Source organism: Aedes albopictus, chromosome 2, assembly GCF_035046485.1.
Source record: "Aedes albopictus strain Foshan chromosome 2, AalbF5, whole genome shotgun sequence".
Taxonomy (NCBI): Eukaryota; Metazoa; Arthropoda; class Insecta; order Diptera; family Culicidae; genus Aedes; species Aedes albopictus.
In genome coordinates this window covers 38820662-38842285 of record NC_085137.1, presented here as the reverse complement: position 1 = coordinate 38842285, position 21624 = coordinate 38820662, and the positions used below count along the sequence as shown (strand labels likewise).

Here is a 21624-nt window from a genome sequence, read left to right as displayed (position 1 = left end):
TGCTTCCATTGCCAAGGAATGGGACATCGACGGGAATCTTGTCCCCAACGGAAAACCCGTCAGGAGAAGAAACATTCGGAAGCTTTAGGGAGCCCTTCATATGCTGGGATCGTTTCTGGTTTGGCAACTGCATCGACAGAGCGGACAACGTCGGAGAGCGAAGTGGTTGAAGTACTGGAAGAAGATGAAGATTATGAAGATTTACCAACGGAGATACTGGAAGAGGAAGTGGTACAACCAGTCGGCATCGAGACAAGCAGCGATGCCGAAAAGGAGAAACGACGGAAAGAAGGCCTGAAGACGTTAGAAGAGGTAGCGATAGCGATTCAGGAGGCGATGAAGAACCCACAGGCGAATCAACGGCGGGCCCAATATGCTGCTTCAGGCTCCAGCTCAGGCACAAGCCCTAAGAAGAAAATCGCTCGTACATCACGATATTGATTATTTTTTCTAATATTTGCTATTCTGTGCTAGAATAACCAATTATTCTTTAAGAAACTCGGCTCTGTGGAGTTTTTAATTAAACATTTGAGCCAACCAAATAAACGAATGGAAAAAAAAAAAAAAAAAAAAACATCTTCTAGGATTCCTCCAGGATTATGAAGATTATCTTCAGGGATTTATACAGAAATGACTTGCTTCTTAATTTAATTAAAAAATCCAACAATTCTTTCAGAAGAGAGTATAGAATTAGCGAACATCAAAATATACGTAAATAATAACTAAAAAAATCTTTCAGAAGTTCCTCCACGGATTCTTTCTGGAACTTCTTCAGCAATTCCTCCAGAAATATTTCCAGAGACTCATTCAGAAGCTTAAGGATGTGTCCACTGATTTTAAAAAAATCTTTAGCGATTCTTTCATATTCTTTTTCAATGGCTCCTCCAATGACTGAGGATCTTTCTAGAAGGTTTCTTTTTGGTACTGTTCCTACGGTTTTTTTTTTCAAAAATATCTACTGCGATTCCGTCAGAGATTCCTCCAAAAATGCTTTCAGATATTCCTTCACGGATTTTACAGAAGCCTACAGAAAAACAGTAGATAATTTTTCAAGAATTCGCTGAAGATATTTCTAAAAGAATTCCTGTTGATACCCCGGGAAATTCAATAAAAAATTGAAAATTTCCTGAGCATAAATTCTCTTAAGTAATATCTGAAGTTTTCTTTGGAGGAGTTTCAGGAGTTTCTGCAGGAATCTCAGGGGAATACTAGGAGGAACTCCTTGAGATGGCTCTGCAGGAATTCGTAGATAAACTTTACGAGAAATTTTTGGTGGAATTCAAGGAAAAATTACTGGAAGGAATTTCTGAAAAAAGGGTCCTGAAGAGATTTCTAATGGACACTCTTAAGGAATGCATGGAAGAAACCTCGGAATTTTTTGCGGAGGAATCATTGATATATTTTCTGCAGAAAACCCAGCAGAAACTGCTGATAAAGGTATTGGAGGAGTTTCTGAATAAATTCCTTAATAAATTACTAAAGGGATTCTTGGAGGGTGTTCTGAAGCAAATCCTGGAAGAACTGCCTAAAATACTTCTGGAGGAGTTCGTAAAATAATTTCTTGCAAAATGAACAAAAATTCCTGAAACATTTTCTTAGATAATCGCTAGAGAAATTTTCGGAGGATACCCAGCAGAGATTTGATACAAATGTGGAAGAAATCTTTAAGGAATCGCTTAAATATATTTCTAAAGAATTTGAATTTTTCAAAGAATCTCTAATGGAATGCCTAGCAATCTGTAGAACACTGCAGTAATTCCATGAAATATTTCTTGAGATATTCCCGGAGAAACCCCAAAAAATAAATCCTGAAGTGATTTCTGAAATAATCTCTGGAAGGATTAATGAAGAGTCCCCGGAAAAAATCTGAAAGAATACCTGAGAAAATTCTCAATGAATCTCTACAGCAGTTAATGATTCAATCCCTGGAGGAATATTTGAGGAACTTCTGAGAAACCTCATAGAGAAACTTCGACAAGAATCGCAAGAATTCAAAGAGCATTATTACAAGTTTTATTTTTGTGCTACGTGTTCTATTTTAACCAAGTTAAATGCACATTTGTTATGCTCTGGCGTATCAGAGCATCATGAGATCTCATAGTCTCATTTTCATGGCCTACATTTAGGTCATTTCGAGCAAAAACCAAGATTAGGGAATCGTTCCCTAACAGGAACATCAAAATGAAAAGGTGTTGTCGAATCAGCATGCCCCCTCAGGATTAGAAATTCCTAGACAAAACTCAAGCTATGAAAGCAACTAATGCTGTGAACTAAAGGCAACCTGCCGGAGAAAATACGATTACAGGATTGGCTGATGGACCAACAAAATTTATGAAACCTCGACATCCTGGCATCGAAATGGTTATCCAATAGGGTAACAGGGCAAACTATATGTTCTGTGTTGTACATGTCCGCAAGTGATGTCCTATTTTATTACGCATTTGTAGTGTTCCACTACAAGATGTTATATTTTAATGTGCATTTGTAGTGCATCATTATTTTCTCGTAATAGCGTGCTAAAAAAATCTAAATATCTGAAGGAATCGCTGAAAGAAATTTGGAGAGGATCGATTCGAGTCTCCTATTAGACGCTGCTACCCGCTTTACGCCCACCGTAATTTTTCAGCTGTGTTGCATCCAATCCAACTGATATTTTTAGCGCAGTTAGTGCTTACTATATAATCACACACAAAAAATGAACTAAATTGGTTAGAAGACAGCCTGGAAAACGTGGTGGACGTAAAGTGGGTGGCAGCGTCTAATAGAAGACCCAACTGTACGTGGCAGAACTTCTGGAGAATTTCATGCAAGAAATTCTTGATGAATTACTGAAAAAACAATAAAGATTCCCTAGAGGAACTTCTCTACAATATGTTAAGGAATTTCTGCACGAATTGAATTATTTGAAGGAATGGCTGAGTGAAAACTGAAGAATATCTTGAAGAAATTCTGAAGTAATATGTAGAGGTTGTCTTGAGAAAATCTTTAAAAAACATTCTGAAAGAATTTCCTAATCTTTGGAGGAATTCTTGTTGAAATCTTGAAAAGGGTTCCTGCAGTTATTCTAGATTTTTTTGAGAATTTATTGGAGAAATTAACGACGAACATGTCGGGGCCTTGTACAAATGAACCAGTGAAAATTTTTTTTAAATTGGTTGACGTGTTTCCGAGCCTATTCAATTATTCATAAAATACAAACTCTATTTCATTTTTATGAAAATCATACAGTTTTGAGAATCTCCTGGAAAATTTCTGGGTGAATCTTTGCAAAATTTGTGATGGCATCTTGGAAAAAAACCAGAAGGATTACTTGAAGAAATTGCTTTTTTGAATGTTAGCGCAAATTTCTGGAAAACAAATTCTGGAGAAGCTGAGAAACCGCAGGGAAAAATGTTAGATATAGGTATCTAGCTTGAAGAAAAGACCTTTACTCGGGTTGAGAGAACTATTGAGAATGAGCTTTATTAAACAATTTTTACACTACTACTTGCTACTATGAACCATGCATGATAACTGCAACATTGAGTTGCTACGATTGTAATTTCATCAAAAATTACTTATGAAATCATTCCTTAAGCAAATTTGCTAGAGAAAAATGGCCTGAAAAATTTAAGTGATATTCATGAGCAAAAATTTCAATTGAAAGGAACACAAAACAAAATTGCCGAAGGATTTGCTACATGATTCCGTATGAATTCCAAAAGGAGTCCCTGGATTTATTTATGTGGGATCCGTGAAACATTTCATCCGCAAGAGCTTTGAAACTTTCTTGTAACTTTATTTCATAATTCTAATGGGATATTTCTAGAAGAACCTCACAAGAAATCCCTTGGAGAAAATTTTAAAGGTAATCCTTGAAGTTGATAGAACACCAGGAGAAAACTCGAAGGAGTTCGTGGATTACATTCTGAAAGAATGCCTACCCTTAGGATTCCTTGAAACAATTAGTGGAAAAAAATCAGCAACTTCCCTACGACGATTTCGGCCTGATTCCTCTATAATTTTCAACCAATTCAATGTCAGGCAAATTTCAGCGAAACACCAGACGTAGTTTTCAGCAACTCTGGAGAAAATATTTTTATAGATCTCTTACTGATTACACATGGTAGAAACTCCAGGGAAATTTTACGTTTATATATTCACAAATTCTGGAAAATTGCTGAAGAAGTTGTCAGTTCTTCATTTGTCTGACGTTACGTCCCCACTGGAGTAAAGCTTGCTTCTCAGCTTCTATGAGCGCTTCCACAATTAATATCTGAGAGCTTCCTCTACCAATGATGATATCGTATGGCAGGCACGAAGGAAATCAAGAAAATTTCCAGCGAGCCCGTTACCCTAAGCATGGTCATATAGTTTTAATTTAAACGTTTTTAAGAACTGTTTGATATCGACCGTATTCTATTAATAACATGATGATTTTGTGGCTACATCGGTCTCTTTCTACTCATAGTATAAGGGAGTAGTAGAGTGTCCATTTCCCGGCCAATTTTCGTGTCCCGGGATTCGGGACAAAATACTTAGCTAATCCCGGGAAATCCCGGGATCCCGGGATTTTTTAAAATTTCAATAAAACCCAGAAAATTGATTTGTTTAGCTTTTGTGCAGTTGAAATATTCATTTTTTAAGTTATGGTTATTTCTGTATCCATCACAAGAAGTATTATAAAATGTCTATACAATGTACTGCACTACTTCTTGTTGTACAAATGTCAATAACGAAATACATATAGAAGTATCAACGTTATGTTCGCCAAAAACAGTCTGTTTTCAACTATTTAGTAGTTAATTTATTGCAAGTAATTTTCTACCAATATCTAATAGTTTAAGAGAAATAATTATCATAATCTGTATTATATCGCTACGGAAGATGTTTGTATTGTTGATATGTATCGTAAAAATCGCACTTCAATATAACTTTAGAGTACCTTTTGAACTCTTGAGTTTCCGAATATTTCAATACAAAAGGTTGGACTCTTTTTGCAATTGCGGTTTTCCATAATTTTAAAACTTTTGTACTTGTTATTGAGATGCATTAATTCTCATCTGAAAAATTCAAATTATTTACATAATATAGGAAAAGTTTGGTCTCAGATTTCCAAAATTACAATGTAAGGGGCTGTCCATAAACTACGTGGTCATAAGGGGGGGGGGGGGGTTCGGCCAATGACCATTTTGTATGGAAGAAAAAAAAATTTGTATGGACTAATGACCACGCGGGGGGGGGGGGGGGGATGGTGGGGTTGACAAGTCCCAAAAAAATGACCACGTGGTTTATGGACAGCCCCTAATATGGTATGTGGGCTATGTCCAGTTTGTTCTTGCTGCTACTGAATAAACCAATAAAAAGAAAAAGATGAATGAAATGCATAACATGATACCAAGTTTATCATTAATGATTGTTTTTTTTTTTTTTCAAGTATGACCTAGTGCCCAAAGCCCGATGGTGGTGTGTGAGAAAACCGCTCATATTTCGAAAGTGAAAATGGCCAGATAAAGTTTTTGGCCTGATATTTGGCAGTTTTATCTACAAATTGTCTTCATCCCGGGATTCCCGGGATTGTCGGGATTTCTGAAATGATATCCCGGGATTCGGGAAATCCCGAAATCACTCAAATCCCGGGAATTCTTGTCCCTGGATGTCCCGGGAAGGACACTCTAGGGAGTAGAGATCAAAGTGGATAATGAAATGATAGATATGATAGAATTCGCTAGGTAGCGAACAAATTCTATCGATCGGTAGCTTTTTCGGAATTCGCACTCCGTTCATAACAACGTGTATGTGTAGAACAATACATAGGCAGCTGGGTGCCTGAAACTTTCTGCCAGTCTTGGTAAGATGGTATGAACTACCAACCAAGCCGATCTGTTTAAAAGCACAGGTCACACAGCAGAAGTTTCACGCATTCGATGTATTCGTTCAATACATGGCCTACTTGCCTAATTTCACCTTCTATAAAATTTTCACACTTGTTCGCTACCTAGCGAATTCTATCATATCTATCATTTCATTATCCACTTTGATCTCTACTCCCTTATACTATGAGTAGAAAGAGACCGATATAGCCACAAAATCATCCAGAACTGTTTGATAATTATGATCTCGTCTCCCTGGCGATGAGATGAGTGTCCCAGAGAATGTATTCCCCCATCAGAGGGACTATTCCTAGATTTTTGAAAGGGGCTCAGAAAGAATCACCACAGACAAACAGACGTTACACCTTGAACGATTTTCATGGAAATCCATCGTCCAGTTTACACTACCAGCACCTGGAGAAAAAGTTGCACGAATCACTGTGTTGTGCAATATCGTCAACAAAAGGCGTAAGTGTGAAACGTCAAACACATAGAAAAATGATGCGCGCACCTCTGGTTGTGAAAGCCACAACTATGAAAATTTAAAATGATCGTTAAAAGCGTGGTCGATGGAAATTTCTTGTTACATCTGTTTGTCTGTGGAATCACCTTCCTCCAGTTAACCTTAGAATATTTAGAAAATGCAAACATACTTTTAAGTGCGAGCCTTAAAATGGTGTACGTCTCAATAAAACTTTGTATAAGTTTGTCCTTACCCGAGAACAATCCATATTTATTGATGTAACCCAGAAAATAAGCAGCAAAACGGGAAGGTACAAGTAAGTTGAGAAGTACTATTTTTCTTAATTTCCGTCAATGGAGAGAGTACGATGCAAACTACGATGCTGTTGTAGCTGTTTTTGCTTGAGTCGCATCGCAACTACTGCTGAAGAGAAGAATATAAAAATTCGATCAATCCAACAATGCTGATTCACGAAAGGCCAGAATACCAAGTGAGCTCACCTTTCGAAGCATGAAGCTGGTGAAAGACATTCCAATTGTACTGAACCGGATGTAAAGCTGTCGGCAGGTGACCGACCATTGTGCGATCCTTCCATGGGGACATCTCAGTAGTGCCATTGGAATCCATACAACTGGCCGCTCTACGCAATACAATAGCGTAGGTCAGTTACCTCGCCGACCGACGACCGTCCGTCGCCGGCCGGTGCAGGGACGAAACAATTGAAAACAAAACACAACTGGGACACTTTCTGCTCTACTGTGTGCTCTGGCTGGGCCGTGTTGCGTTGATTGCATTCCATTCCGATTCTGTTCGCACGGGTGTGATTGACACTGGCACTGAAAGCTATTCGACCGCGCGTAGTGGTCGCCGCCGGTGTCGTGTAGAGCAAACAAGTGGGCAGCCACACAAGTGCCGTCGTTCGGTAGTCCTCTTCTAGTAGGCTTGAGAATGCCGGTGCGCGTCGCAGACCGGCCGTCAATCAGAGCGAAAGGTCGTCTACTATTGGCTTAGTTCGCAAATTCGTAACTTGAACCGCTTGTAGAGCTTCCACCAATTGCTTCTACTGACTGAGAGGGATTATGAATGCATGCATGGCTGCAAGTTGTCGACGCGAACGCGACGACGACGTAAGAGGCTTTGTACTTCCGTTGCGGTAAGGCGTCATAATAAGACAGGGATGGAGGTGGTACCAAGCATTGTTCATCCACGTATAGCCACTTGTGGCGATCACCTTTTACAAGGAAAACCCACTCCAAATTTCACTTTCAACAAAATCACCTTCGTCGGTATGGCCCATGATCAGCAGCGCAACCGCGCCGCCAATCGCCTTCCAGCCTGTGTCCGTAGTCATCGTCGCCTTCATCATCACATCGTCGTCGATACGGATAATAGCTCGGAAGTAACTCGACATGACGTAATCAGTTTTTTTTTTTTTTTTTTAATAATCTTTATTAGTATCTCAATTAATTTTTACATTCTTCAACTCAATCTAGGTGTTCTGTGTATTATAACACACTATCATCCTAATTTGGTGAAATAAATTTAAGCTATTATCAATACCAATTAATAACATATTACATTTCATTTGCTGTAGCAGTTAAGTTTTTTTGCAGGCTTTATTTTTCACCTGCGTGTCAGAAATACATTTTTTCAACTTATCCTAACCCTGACCCAACTTAAACTAATTATACAAAGAACTAATCGTAGCAATAGGAGACTGCAACGATTTTTGACGAAAGTTGGCAATGATTTTAGTTGACATCTGTTCCAATGTTTCAATATTAGAAATTTGATGCAACTCATTAGTGCTATACCAGGGAGGCAACTTCAGAATCATTTTCAAAATTTTATTTTGAATCCTCTGAAGTTGCTTCTTTCTGGTATTGCAACAGCTCGACCATATTGGGACAGCGTACAACATGGCCGGTCTGAAAATTTGTTTATAAATCAAAAATTTGTATTTGCGACAAAGTTTTGATTTTCTATTAATAAGTGGGTATAAACACTTAATGTATTTATTGCACTTTGTTTGAATGCTTTCTATGTGGTTTTTAAAAGTTAAGTTTTTATCTAGTAAGAGCCCTAGATACTTAACTTCTTCCGACCAATTTATTCGAGTTCCCCTCATAGTGACAACATGTCTACATGAGGGTTTCAAATAAAGAGCTCTTGGCTTATGTGGGAATATGATAAGTTGAGTTTTGGAAGCATTTGGAGAAATCTTCCATTTTTGCAAATAAGAAGAAAAAATATCTAAACTTTTTTGCAATCTACTACAAATGACACGCAAACTTCGCCCCTTGGCTGAGATACCCGTGTCATCTGCAAATAACGATTTTTGACATCCCTGTGGCAAATCAGGTAAGTCGGAGGTAAAAATATTGTATAAGATTGGTCCCAGTATGCTGCCTTGTGGAACACCAGCTCTTACAGGTAATCTATCTGACTTGGAATTTTGATAGTTTACCTGAAGTGTTCGATCCGATAAATAGTTTTGAATAATTTTAATAATATATAGTGGAAAATTAAAATGTTTCAATTTTACGATCAAGCCTTCGTGCCAAACACTATCGAATGCTTTTTCTATGTCAAGAAGTGCTACACCAGTGGAGTAACCTTCAGATTTATTGGCACGAATGAAATTCGTTACCCGTAAAAGTTGATGAGTAGTCGAATGTCCATGGCGGAATCCGAACTGCTCATTGGCAAAAATAGAATTTTCATCAATATGAATCATCATTCTATTTAAAATAAGCTTTTCAAAAAGTTTACTGATAGATGACAGTAAGCTAATTGGACGATAACTAGAAGCTTCGGTAGGATTTTTGTCAGGCTTCAAAATTGGAACAACTTTAGCATTTTTCCATTTTTCAGGAAAATATGCTAACTCAAAACATTTGTTAAATATATTAATCAAAAATGATAAGCAACTTTCTGGAAGTTTTTTGATGAGAATATAGAAAATTCCGTCATCACCCGGAGCTTTCATATTCTTAAACTTCTTTATAATAGATCTCACTTCGTCCAAATCAGTGCCCAATGAATTGTCGAAAATGTTCTCATGATTGAGAATGTTTTCGAATTCGCGGGCAACCTGATGTTCTATTGGGCTAGTGAGACCTATACTGAAATTATACACTTTCAAACTGTTTGGCAAGTTTTTGTGCTTTTTCAGAATTAGTTAATAATATTTTGTTATCCTCTTTCAGCGCAGGAATAGGCTTCTGAGGTTTTTTCAAAATTTTTGTCAATTTCCAAAACGGCTTAGAGCCGGGGTTTAATTGAGAAACTTTATTTGCAAAATTTTTGTTTCTCAATTCAGTGAAACGTTTTTTAATTTCCTTCTGAAGATCCTGCCAGATTACTTTCAAAGCAGGATCTCGAGTTCGTTGGAATTGTCTTCTTCTCACGTTTTTAAGACGGATCAGAAGTTTCAGATCGTCGTCAATAATAACTGAGTCGAATTTGACTTCACACTTTGATATTGATGCGCTTCTAGCTTCGAGTATAGTACTAGTCAAAGTTTCGAGGGCATTGTCAATATCAAAATGTGTTTCCAATGAAACATTAACATCTAAATGGCTATCGATGTATGTTTTATATGTATCCCAGTCAGCTCTGTGATAATTGAAAGTAGAGCTGATGGGATTAAAAATCGCTTCATGGGAAATTTGAAATGTTACAGGAGTCAACATGAGTAATCAATTGGCTACAATGCTGACTTGAGTCAGTTAAGACCAAATCAATTGTTGAGGGATTTCTAGCAGAAGAAAAACAAGTGGGGCTATCAGGATATAGAATAGAAAAATATCCTGAAGAGCACTGATCAAATAAAATCCTGCCGTTTGAATTGGACTGAAGATTATTCCACGAACGGTGTTTCGCATTAAAATCACCAATTATGAAAAATTTGGTCCTGTTGCGAGTTAATTTTCGCAAATCAGATTTAAGAAAATCTATTTGCTGGCCAGTGCATTGAAAAGGCAAGTAGGCCGCAATGAAAGTATGTTTACCAAAGTTTGTTTCAACAGAAACACCCAAAGTTTCAAAAACTTTGGTTTCGAATGATGAAAAAATTTGGTGCTTGATGCGCCTGTCAACGATGATAGCAACTCCACCACATGCTCCATCTAGGCGATCATTTCTATAAATAAAATAGTTTGGGTTTCGTTTGATTGAAGACCCAGGTTTTAGATAAGTTTCAGTAATAACTGCAATATGCACATTAATAACTGTTAAAAAATGGAATAGCTCATCCTCTTTGCCATTTAGAGAACGAGCATTCCAATTTAAAATGTTCAAAAATTTATTTGGATCCATTACCAAAACGTAATCCAATTACTATTTTATTTGTAAATTTAACTCCAACCTGGACTGCTTCAGCCATAGTTTGAGTTTTGAACATTGCATCAATCATTTGTTGCAATTGTTCGGATAAAAAGTCAAAATCGGAAGCAGACATGCCTAAATCACGTGCATTTTCCAGCTGCAGCTTGTTAAACTTTTTTTTTGTGAGAAAGAAAAAGTTGCCTATCCCAAACATTTTGGCCATCCCCTGTATGTAAAATATAGGGAAATTTCCTACGTGATTTTTCATATTCTTACGCATTTACGAATTTAATAAAATGATCCTTGTATATATTCCAAGCTTTAGAGCCCCCGAATGCGTTAAAAAAGCTTTTTTATGACATTCCCCATTGGATAAACCCCAAAGACGAACTTCCTTTCTGATATTATTATTATCTCTATTTATGAGATTTTCAATTTTTAACATTTTTGTTTGCGCTCTAATATATAAATTTTCTTTTGCGCTCCCATTCCTAATCATGTAAGAAAAAATCAGCTTTAAGGTTTTGGAAAAGCGGAAGAACCTTTATAGCGATTGTTCATGTGATAAATGTAACAAGAGCCTGTGCCATATTTTGCAAAAAATCTGATATTCTGACTTCTTCCAGGGATTCCTTCAGAAATCCCTCCAAATGAAAGATATATTTCAGAAATTTGTACTGCGATTGCTTTAGAAATTCATTCAACGATTACCCCACAAATTGGCCTACGAACTTTTTAGAAAATCTTTCAAAGATCCTTTCGGAAATTTTCTTCAAGGTTTTCTTTAGTTTCTTAAAGGGATTAGTTTGGATAATTCACTCTTTATTCGTCCGAAATATCCCAAACTTTTTTTTAGAAAATCTTGCATGGATCGCTTCAGGAATTATTCCATGAATTTCTTTATGAAATACTTCAAACATTATTCTTGCAATTCCTCCAGAAAACTATTGAAGGATTCATCTGAAAACCATACACGGATATCCCAAGAAATTTATCCAAAAATCCTGAATGTCTTCGGAGATTCCTCTGAGAAATACATCTGGAGTGTTCCCATTGGTTCCTTTAAAAAATCTTAGTTTTCTTTAGGTTTCCATGATTACTCTGATATTGCTCCATGTATTCATTTAGCAAATCCTCGAGAAATTCCTTTTATGAAAAATTTCACGGATTTCGTTTGAAAGCACTTCCTTGGAGAATTTTGACTAGAATTTCCTGTGGTATTTCTGTTGGATTTTTTGTTCAGAAGTTTCTCTAGAGAAGTTACCTCAAAAAGTTCTCCTTAGATTTTTTTTTTGAATCTGTACGAGAGTTCTTTCAGAAAACCATCTTTGTCCATGAGTTACTTCAGAAATGTTTTCAGCGATTCTTTGAGAAAACCAAAGATTACTCCAGAAATTTCTCCAGAAATCTTTCACAGACTCCTTCGGAACTTCTAACAAAGCTTCCTGAAATTCGTCCAGGAATTTTTTAAGATACTTCCCTGGAGATTCCTTCAAAACTTCCAGTGACATTTATTCATAAATTAGTCTAAGGGTTCCAAGCCCAAGGGATTTTTCCAACATTAATTCATAGATTCTTTCAAAGAAAAAAATACTTCTAGGATTCGATCTATCAGGTTTTACTTCGGAAATTCTTCTAGGGATTCGTTTAAAACATTAATCGGAAATTTCTTCAGAGATTCTTTAAGAAATTATTTAAAAGATTCTCGTATAAATTGATCCGGCTCGCAGAAATGAGATGCAGTCTGTTGAGCTCACTTTCAGACTTGCAAGTACTATATTTTTGCGAACCGAATCGATGCCGAAAAGCACCGAAGGAATTTCTATGAAATCCCTGAAATATTTTCTCAGAAAATCCCTTAAAAAACTCATGGAGATACCTTTGAAAACTGCTAAAAGAATTGCTTGCAAATATTTTTTGAAAAAAATTATGGACAGAAATTTCTTTAGCAATTCCTGGATAAATGGCTAGGATAAAACGTAAGAGCATACCTGAAGAAATATCTTAAGGTATTTCCTTGATTCTCAGGAAAAAAAATCACGAGAGACTTTTGGAGTAACTGTGCAAGTAATTTCAATATGATTTAGAAATTCTGGAGAGATTCGTGGAAAAAATCGTAGAAGTATTTCTTAACAAATCTCTTTAAAAAAGTCTACAAAAATCGCAGGCAAAGGTACTGGTGAAATTCTTGATGAAATCTCTTCATAAACTTCCCTGTAGGATTTACTGAAGGGATCATTAAAAAAAACTCCTAGAGATACCTCTAAAAAATATCTCAGAAAAAATGTTATACAATTTCTAAAGAGATTTGTACACAAAGTCCCTAAACCACTACCTAAATAAGTTTCTGAAGGTAATCCCGCAGAAACAAAACCAAAACCAGGAAGAATTCTTTTCGCACTCGTGAGCACTCTAGAACTACTAATTAAAAAAAAGAATTTTTGAAGGAATCTTTGAAATAACACCTGTAGGTGTAGAACCATTTCATAGAAAAAAAAAATCTTGAAAAACTCCTTTAAGAAACATGTACTAAGGAATAGATTGGGTCTCCAGTTAGCCTAGTGGTTAAAGCTATGGATCGCCAATCCGGAGACGGCAGGTTCGATTCCCGTTCCGGCCGAGAAAATTTTCTCGATTCTCTGGGCATAGTGTATCATTGCACTTACCTCACAATATACAAATTTATGCAATGGCAGGCAAAGAAAGCCCTTCAATTAATAACTGTGGAAGTGCTCAAAAAACACTAAGTTGAAACTAGACAGGCCAAGTCCCAGTGGGGACGTAGAGCCGCAAAGAAGAAGAAGAAGAAGAAGACGGAATAGATTCTGAAGTCATTTCGGCAGGCATTGCTAAGAAACTCCTTGAAAAAAATCTGAAAAAATCCATGAGGTCGAAATAAATCCAAACCAATGTCTGGAAGAATACCTGAAAGAACTACTGCAGAATCTCTTGGAGGAACTTCCAAAAGAATACTTACTTACTTAGGTACTTTCAGTCCTGAGCACCCACGGTGGTGCAGAGGACCGAAAAGAAAAGAATACCTTAAGAAATTTTTAGAAGAATTACCAAATAAATGCCTTGGAAAATCCAAGAATAAATAAAGTAAACTTGAAGAAACCTATGGAGAAATTCAAGCAATAATTTCTGAAAAAGTTTCTGGAAAAAAAATCCAAAAACCCTGAGAGAAAAAAAGGTAAGCGATTACTCCTGGAATTGTACCTTTTGAAGAAACGTTTGATTGATTTCTTGAAGAAATTCCTAGAATCGTTTTTCCAAAACTCTAGAACAATTTTCGGAAAAATCCCAAAGACAAACTCCTAGAAAAAGTTCTTACAACATTTCTGGGGAAATTCCTTCAGAAATGTTGAAGAAATTTATGAAAGAATACAGGTATGAACTTTTGTAGCAAACCTTGAAAAAAGTTCCTTTAACGCAGGACGAATTTCGGAAGTAATTTCTGAGGAAACCCCCGTGAATCAGTTATTACGAAAAAATAATGAAGCACTACAAATGCATATTAAAATATAGCATATTGTAGTGGAGCAACACAATAAATAAAACTTGTAATACAGTTTCAAGATAAATGTTTTCAGTAGGAAACTCCTGAAAAAATCTAAATAAAATTCCTGAGGGAAATCCTAAATCAATCTCTAAAGGATTCTTTACAAAAAATAACAATTAAATTCATGGACTGGGATGTATTCTGAAGGGAGATACTAAGAGGAATCTTTAAACGAATTCTTGCTAAAAACATTTCTACGAAATTTTGCGGAACTGTTTTTTCGGTAAACATACCAGATTTTTTTGTTGGTAAATTCTGAAAGAATCATCAAATCAATTATTGGCGGTGTCCCTGGAGGTATTCTTGAAGAATTTTCTATAAAATTATTAAAAGTATTCTTACTAAACTCAAAAAAGCAATTATGGCTAAATCTTCTGTTTTCCTGAATAATCCCGAGATCTCCCCAAGAGTTTCTCTCAGGATATACCGCAGACGTTGTCGCAGAATTTCTGTTAGTGTTTTTTGCGGGATTCCTCTTGAAGGTTGATCGATTTGTCTTTTTAAGAGACTTTCAGCACTTGACTGGTTCGTCTCTCTCTATCCTCTAGAAGGTGTTATTCCTGGGATTTCTACTGAAGCTCCTCCATCGCACATTGGGCAAAATCATTCCAAAAGGTGGAAAAAATAATAACTTTCTAAATACAAGACTCTTTGTGACCGAGGTATTCGAAATCAAATTTTGTCAAGAATTGATTGATTGTTGATTGATTTGTGTACAAAAAACTGCTCTGAAGTGAGTTATAGACCCCGTTTTATTCCAGTTCCTCCTAAAATTTTAGGTTTTTCGTTATTTTACGACATCTACTATGATTTTAGTGAATAATTCGCTGGAATCTCATCGCCCCAAATCCATTGAGTAATGTTTAACACAATACGTTATTAAATTGATGGAGTTTTAGAATGACCCCGTAAATTAGGCAGAGGTATTTTTAAGGTAAACTTTCATTTTCATTTTTTTAAATGAATTTTCACGTAATAATAATTGAATAAATAATCGAATACAGAAGGAATATTTCTAAAAAAAACTATTTTTTGCATCACTGGTACCAAAGTATTGATAATTTTTGATTTTTCATGCAAACAAGTATGCGTAATTCTCTACCTAATAGCACCGATTCCAAACATTTCCAAACGATGAGCAATTACTTACGTACTTCCAAAAGATCCAAAATATTGTTTGTCAACAGCCTCATGGACAGAAGGTGACAGCAGCATATAATTTTAAACCTTAATTTGCCCCAATTCTTCTTATTTTTTTATTTTTTTTTTAAATTAAAACAGCTTTAAATTGAAACATTATTGTTTGTTATGAGTGAATATTGACAAAGAATTTTAACGAGTTTTTCCCTAATTTTCTGCAGGAATTCCTTCCGGGATTTCTTCCGAAGTCTCTCCTGTGATTTCTTCAAGAAATTAAGCTTTCCTCTAGAGTTTCTCCTTGTATTTCTACAGAGTGTCAGGTGGTATATTTCCCAAAGGTTCTCACGGGATTTCTTTTGAGATTTCTGTCGGAGTTTCTGAGAGGAAGATTCTTTCCGGTGTTGATCCTGAAACGTCTTTTGGAGTTTTTCAGAATTGATTCTGCACTTTCACCTAAGATGTTTTAGAGCGTCTTCTGGGAGTTCTGCAAGAGCTACTGCTGGTAGTTGCTTTTCCTTGTAGTTGATTATCTAATTTATTGCAATGATCCACCCGAGATTATTTTCTTACAGATTTTCTTGGGATTATTCCCAGAGCTCTTCCCGGAATCTCTACCAGAAATTATCCAGAGATTCTGGGTGTTCCTCTTTGGGATTTCATTGAAAATTCCTCCCGGAGTTCTTGCAGGCTTTTTTTCAAAGAGTTTTTTCTTGGAATATCTCCTGGGATAACTTACGAGATTTCTGGTAAGAAACTCCTGAAGAAATATTTGAACAATCCCGGTCAAATTTTGCGAAAATCTTCTAATGGAGAAATCTTGAGAGAAACTGGGACATCTCGAAAAAAAAGTTCTGTGACTAATCACAGAAGAAAATTTAAGGAGGAACTTTGAAAACCTCTAAAAGTAATCCCGGGAGAAACTACGTGCGAAATTCCGCAAGGAAATCCACGAGAAATATCTGAAAACTGTCTCTGAAAGAAATCACTGGAAGAAGTTCTGCAAATAACCCTAGAGAAACTCTTGGAAAAATCTGCCGAAACCACTAGAAGAAATTCTTTGAAGAACTTTGGAAAGATCTCTGGGAGCAGAAACTCTGGAAGAAAGTCCGGGGCTCATACTCTAGCAGAGACTCCGTGAAAAATCACAAAAAAAACTGAAATCGTGAAGAATCTTGGAAGAAGCTATTTATGGAAGTAAATACGTAGAAACCTCTGGATATTCTTGTGAAATCTCGAAAAAACAAGGAAGTAAAATTCTTTGATAATATCAGGGAAAAACTCGGCGACAAACTGGAAATGAATTTAAAGAAGGAGTTCTGGAGGGATTTGAAGGAAGTATCATGGGTATAATTTCGACATCTCAATATTACTACCTACATACACCATTTGGAAGAGTTTTGTTAAACAGTTCTCGAAAGAATTTAGCAACTTGGTGAAATCTCTTGAATAATCAATCTTGCGTATTTAAGCTTAGAAGATATACGTGTATAGTTTTTGAGAAGTATAGAAATTTGAATAAATTTGGGCTAATTTTTGATTATTTAAGCATTTAAAACTCCCCCAAGAAAAACCTTGAAAACTCAGCGATTTTGTCTTATGAGTAGATACTCTAATTCTTTATTAGGCGCTATAGTGAAATCATTTCCTTGAGATCGTGTAGGGAGCGCTGACATTTAGAAACCTTGAATAACCAGCTCTGATTTTATCATAACAGCAATGGTTTTATTTGAGACACATTAAGGTAATATTCATGTCTCATGTGGACTAAATTGTCGATGCGAGTTGTAGTTGTCTAAATTGAAAATATACCCCATCCATAACTGAACAGGTCTATTCCACACATACAGCGAGCATAGAGCGCAGCGAAAGATATAGGCAGAGATGATGCAGTCCACAGCTTTCGATAAGCGCAGGGCAAGCGTTAAATTGCAGTTCGCAACGCCCGATGGCGCGACGAAGGACGGACCGGACGGCCGTACAACTGCTTGTAGCCTCTGTAGCTTGCAGTAGTAGCGCCTTCGAGATGCGCGAAGAAAAGTTTTAGTTGGCCATATTAGCTAGTTGGCGGTGAATTGGAATCTGGCTAGGCTAGCAATAATGTTGGCATGCAGAGTGCAGCAGAGTGTGGCGAGGTAAACAATGTTGTTGAAGAGTTTTTTTTCTTTCGGTGTTTCCAAGACAAAATCGATTTTAGCTGGTTGGGTGATTCTACTGTGTGGCGTCCCGGTGTCTGACGGGAAATGGACGGCACTTTTTCGAGTCCTGGAGTACGTGAAGTACTAAATTTTGATTCTCATAAAATCACCGTTGGATACGCCCGCTGAATTAAACACCCAAAAAAGGAAAACAGAAACCACCACCAAAATCAAAAGTCGCAGCCATTTAACGGGCAGTTAAAGCTTGCTGAAAGTTGCATAAAATTAACATAATTACTATTTATGGCTCCGTCTGCCCATTTCGCTTACTTCACCATTCGGTTTGACCTAGGGCAACTCTTATGGTAAAGTAGTGCGACCGCGCAGCGTTACCAGTTCGAATCAGGGGATGGACTGAGGAGACTTCGACTCGTAAAATATATTATAGCGTAGGTGGATGGAGGTGCTAAAATTAGTTCCACTTATCGCACTCTCGCCATCTATAATGTGTGGTGTTTCGTACTACTATTCGAATCAGAATAGCTATGGGATAGTAGGTTGTGGGTGCAAACCAAACGAGGCGAAGCAAATGACCTATTTCTTAATGGCCTTCATTTGGGAGGGAAGTTAAGAAAGAAAGATGACCTGCTGATAGTTTCCAGTACGTGTGAAGAATGTTTCGTGCTTTTTTTTTCTGGTGTGTGAAAATCTGATACTGTGATATTTTGGAATGACGGAGATTTATCTGTTATGCTTGATGATTTATTCTAAGATTTCTAAAAAGTAATCAGATTTCCACCACGTGATCGATCACACAAATAAAAGTATACATTATCATTACTCTTAAAAAACAGAAGATATTTAATTATAGTTTGATAGAGTGCAGACCTTATTTGCTTCAAATGACCTGAGAATTGTCAAACTTTTAAAGATTAGGTTTATTAGTGTAATGCTATATAACATTATCGTTTTAGACGTCCTTTCAGAACCTTAGTTAATTTTTGGATTCATATTCTTTTCTCAATATTAACGCATTACTTAACTGCTCAGGCAAACTTCTTATAAATTCGAATTGGCTGTATTAGCAATGTTTTTGTGCCCGTCGTTCGTACAGCAATAGCGCAACTTCAAAAGCCCTTTCAACGCAACTACACTCGAAAAAAAAATATCGGAAACTTTGTTTAACTATTTTCACACAGCTTTATAGTTTCATCGTGATGGTTGGAGTACCGCACCAGCCCAACCACTCGCCTTGATGAAAAGAGTACACTTTTATTGAAATTTCGCTAGTCTGGGATTTGTTCGCCCCGAACTTGAGAGGCAATTTTGCAGCAGCACAAGCAGCAGCAACAACGCCCATAAAACAACCAGACACGGAATGGAAATAATAACAAAGTTTTGCCTTCCCGATATGGCCGGGTATAGTCGTTGTTGTGCCGGTCTTTTTTCATGGTTGGTAAATAAAAATTTTAACTACTTTTTCCGGGCACTGGCTGGCTGCGAACAAGTCTCGATGGTGGCTGTTTACGCGCGGTGATAAAAAAGATGAAGAGATTATGGAAGTGTGGTGGGTGCTGTATAAGCTGTGTGTACATGAAATGTCGATGGTAGTTTTACTCACTGAAAAGGTGGTATTGAATAATTCGATTAAACATTCGCTTCTGGGGCTGGTAGCCACTAGCGTTTAATACATAGAAAAACTAGTCTTAACCAAGCACGACATGGCAAGAATCGCATTAGAATACAGCAAGGAGCATACTATATATAGTATATATATATATATAGTCTATATATATATATAGACGGGCTTGGTGGTCTAGTGGCTACCGCTTCTGATTCGTATGCAGAAGGTCATGGGTTCAATCCCTGGCCCGTCCTTTTCATCCTACTTTGTATCTTTCTATCCACTTTCTCTCGCTCTCTCTTCTCTACATATACAACTCATGTATATTCATATGTTCATAGCCATCGCTAGAATCAGAAACGAATTGAAAAAAGTCGTTACCCTCCCTTCCAACTTCCACTTACAGCACAGTGTATATATAACGCCTATAAGTTATGCAACCAAAGCGTGCTGTGCCGCTTGACCTTATTCACCACACAATCTATCACGAACACTATAAATAACCCTATCCATGGATCGCATCACCGACCCAACGGTGACTCCCAGATCTCCCATCCTTTCCGTCTAACAAATACCCCAGTCCGTGCGGGTTGTGGGGACGCAGAGTGCTCTCGGTCTCTAGTAGCAACAACCAGTACACTCTAACATTCCTTTCTCTTCCCAGCTGACTATAAGGACTTGGCCGGCGCCGTTATTGATCAAATATGCATGAGCTGCTAAAAATTGCACTTTGAGAATAAGTGGAATATCCCAGCCCCTTATTCAGTTGGATCTCAGTGCAACTGGTACCAGTTCAGATCAATCACGGAGGAGCAACCATTGACATGTATAGTCAGAATTGATCGTTGATCGTTGATCGTTTATTTTTGAGATTTTTAGCCCGGGACTAGTTTATATCGGGACCTTACTTCTGTACCGAAGGATGAACTCACATTTTATGAGCATGTCGTAAGTCAATTCAGGACCTCGGCGTGATAGTCACGGATTCTAACGATCACACAAGGTCCGCTGAACTTGGCACTTTACTTTTAGGAGTGTAATGTGAAAATGCAAACTGCATGCGATAACTAAAATACTCCGTTTTCTGGAATACGGTGAATACATTTTCATAACGAACATTTGAATTTTGGACGAGAAAACAGCTTCCTGAATTTCAGTGATGACGGCGATATCAATGACGATTTTTTCAACCTTGAAAGGCGATAACAGAAAACACTCATTGTATTTAAAATGTTTTAACAAGAATTTCAAAATCTTAAAGTTCCCTCGTCCAAATTATCACCAAATTCATTCGATTTTATTGAAAACATAAAAACAACAAAGTTTAAAGTATAAGGGCTGTTTGCAGATCAGAAGGAATGTCTCAGCCTATCTTGATGCATGGGAAATGTCTTGCCTGAATCGCTCAAGAAACCGTTTTTTTTTTCTTCAATCGCTGTACACAGTTGCGAAGAAATTACAGTTCAAATGGCAGTCTCCGTAGAAAGTTTTTGAAATGCCGAAATCACTCAAAGGAATTTTTCCCTCTTTCAAAATTTCAAGTTAAAATAAACAATAATAATAATTTCCTTTTACATATTTTGAAAATTTTTTTGGAAGTTTTGCAATAGCATAACCATGCTACTATATCTACAAAGATTCTGTATACCTTCTATGTTTTTATTTCTCAAATAAGTTATATAATGTATGTGATGTTCTGTAATGCTTCATGTAGCAGACTAGTTAAATTTATAATATCACCAACGAATAATTTCTGATCTGATTCCTGGTTGAGCTCGCGGAGAAATGGTTGAGTTTTGTAAGAAAATTCTTAAAAAATTTGACAGAATTCCTTTAGGCGCCGGGGCCCATGGCGTAGTTGGTCACACGTTCGCTGCATATGCGGATGGTCATGGGTTTGATTCCCAGCCCCGGCACTTGCAATTTTTCGTCAGTTGCTTTTCCCCCGAGAGCAACTGACACTGACCCTCTTCTGAGCCCCATGGCTCAAACGGACCCGGATACCTGGACATCGGCGAACTGCTACTTATAATGGACCCCCAATCGGACTGGAAAGGAACAACGGCCATCCATCATCATCCTTGTGCTCATCATTCTACTAGGTATAAAGTAGAAAAAGTGAAAGCAGCAGAAAGGCAACCAGTTCGATAAAGTAGAATAGAATCTAGGCGCTGTACAAAATGTAAGTGCGGCTGTCATTTGAAATTGCTCACGTAGTGCCCCAGTGGAAAATAGAGCTGTAAATTAGGTTAAGTTATTAAGAATAAAAAAAAATCCTTTAGGGAGGGTCTATAAATGACGTAGCTTTTTTGAGCGATTTTTGTCATTCCCCTACCCCGCGTAGCATTTCGTCACAAGTTCTCATACTTTCTGATACTAAATGACGTAGCTTGTTAAACACCACCAACCCCCCCTTAACAAAATGTTCATGTTAAAAAGCAAAAAAACTCGAAAGTTAAAATTGATTTCAATTTCAAATAATATATTAAACGAATGTTAAGAAAAACCAACAAAAGCTT

At 37.0% G+C, this 21624-nt stretch overlaps 1 protein-coding gene across 1 annotated transcript in view; it reads left to right on the top strand.

The window, feature by feature from the left end:
- LOC109421249 (centaurin-gamma-1A) overlaps positions 1 to 21624 on the top strand; it is a 560936-nt gene that overhangs the window by 3763 nt on the left and 535549 nt on the right. The gene's annotated exons all lie outside the window — the stretch shown is intronic.